The following is a 2,229-nucleotide window of genomic DNA, read 5'->3' as shown; positions in this document are numbered from 1 at the left end:
AATATGTATCCTTAAATATTAATTGAGGGTTTTTTTAGGCAGTTTATAGTTGGGTTTTTTAAAAAATCCATTTAACATTTATGGCCATGCCACTCTGAACAAGCTCAATCCCATCTGATCTTGTAAGCTAAGCTGGGTTGGGTCTGGTTAGTACTTGGATGGGAGACCACCTAGGAAGACCAGGTGCTGTAGGCGTAAAAAATAGAAAATAAGGGATTGTAAACTGGCAAGGTCCTTGCAATCTGTAAGGTCAACCAAGGATTGCCTTGCCTCTAAATAAATAAATAAACAAATACTCCATTTAGCTAATATATGTATTCTGAATTTTACTATATACTTACTTTTTCCAGTGTATTGAATATTTTTATGTTTCCAAATTACTCATTAGCATTTTTTTATTTTAGCATGAAGATCTCAATTCAGCATTTCTTTTAAGATAAGCCTAATATGATGAACTCCCACAGCTTTTTTTTGTTTTGAAAAGTCTTTATCTCCGATTCAGTACTGAAGGCTAAATTTTTTGAGTAAAATATTCTTGATTAAAGAATTTTTTTTTTTTTTTAGCACTTTAAATATATTAGCCCATGCTCCTGGTTTGCAAGGTTTCTGCTGAGAAATCCACTGATGGCCTTAAAGGGTTTCCCCTGCATGAGAGAATTTTTTTTTTCTTTCATTTTAAAAATTATCTTATTGTCTTTGATTTTATACAGTTTTATTATAATATTTCTTGTAAAAGATAATTTTACATTGAAATTTGAATGAGACTTATTAGCTAAATAAACCTGTACACACAAATCTCTCTACAGAATTGGGAAGATTTCAGCCATTATTTATTTAAATAATCTTTCAACCCCCTTCTCTCTTTCTTCTCCTTCTATAGCTCCAATTATCATTTTTTTTTCTTTTAATCCATAGTTCACTTAAGCTGTCTTTTCTCTTTCTTATTTTTTTCTTTGCTTTTCTCTAGCTGGATAATTTTAAATGTCTTATCTTCTAATTTACCGCTTCATCTGCTTGATCTATTCTGCTGCTGATATTATCTGTTGCATTTTTTTTCATTTTATTCATTGCATTCATTAGCTCTTGAATTCCTCTTTTATTCTTTTATGATGTCTATTTCTCGGTTAAACTTCTCATTTTGTTCATGTATTGTTTTCCTTATTTCATTTAGTTGTTTTGTGTTTTCTTCTAAATCACTGAACTTCTTTAAAATAGTTATTTTGAATGCTTTACTGGACAAATCACAGATTTTAATTTTGGGGTCAAGTACTAAAAAAATATTGTTTTTATTTGGTGGTATTATGTTTCCTCAATTTTTTATGTTTCTCAGAGTCATGTGTTGCTGTCTAAACATTTGAAGTATGAGTCACCTCCTCCAGTCTTCACTTACTTTCTTCAGGAAAGAAAAATCTTCTGTTAACCTTTCTAGGCTGTCTCAGATCTTTTCTATGGATATACTTAATTCTCAGTTATTGCTAATTTTTGTGGCAGAATTCTTAAGCTTTTATGCCATCTCTTGATTCTGCCAAGTCAGACTAGGTACTCACAGTCCCCCTTTTGCTTTCTCTAGGGAGGTGCTAAATGCTCAAGTTTGTAGTTTCTCCCAGGTCTGCAGATTCAGGCCAACTTTTTGCACATGCTTATTAGCTATCTATCAATGCTCTCTTTACCACTGTTGGGAGCACATATAAGGGAAGGTTCATTAGGTAGAGCTATTTGTGGTTTAAAGTATGTAGAACACTGGGATGCTCATTAGTTAGTTGGGGAAGTCTACAGGCAAGGCATCCTCAGCAGCTCATGTGTGGACCTCCCAACAGAACCTGTAATCCAGTTAATAGAATACACATCCCTTTGATATGTTTCATCCTCAGACATGGCCACTGTTCTTCCACAAGCTCACGACCCCTGAGTCATGAAGCTAGCAACTCAGTACTCTAGGTGGTTAAAAAAAAGGGGGGGGGGGCTCATTGGCACCATTCTTTAGAGCTAGAGATGTAAAAAAGTTGGGCACTCACTCATACACTCTCATAGACCAAGAAAGACTTGCTTGGCACTGAGCTGTGCTACCTTGTGGAAGAGGCGACATATATAAAGTCAAATGGTATTTTTTACCTCTTTTTAGTGCCTTCAATCTCAGATTTGTTTGTTTGTTTGTTTGTTTTGCTCCAACAGTGTCCTGAAACCTCTCTGCTAGACTACTGGGCTTCCATACTTGCTCTTTCATCCATG

At 34.6% G+C, this 2,229-nt stretch overlaps 1 pseudogene; it reads left to right on the top strand.

The window, feature by feature from the left end:
* Nucleotides 1-76: 76 nt before the first annotated feature.
* Nucleotides 77-195, top strand: LOC111735077 (annotated as a pseudogene).
* Nucleotides 196-2,229: the final 2,034 nt, after the last annotated feature.

This window comes from Pteropus vampyrus, unplaced genomic scaffold (assembly GCF_000151845.1).
Source record: "Pteropus vampyrus isolate Shadow unplaced genomic scaffold, Pvam_2.0 Scaffold13960, whole genome shotgun sequence".
Taxonomy (NCBI): Eukaryota; Metazoa; Chordata; class Mammalia; order Chiroptera; family Pteropodidae; genus Pteropus; species Pteropus vampyrus.
The sequence above is the reverse complement of the archived record's forward strand: the minus strand, read 5'-3'. Positions and strand labels throughout refer to the sequence as shown.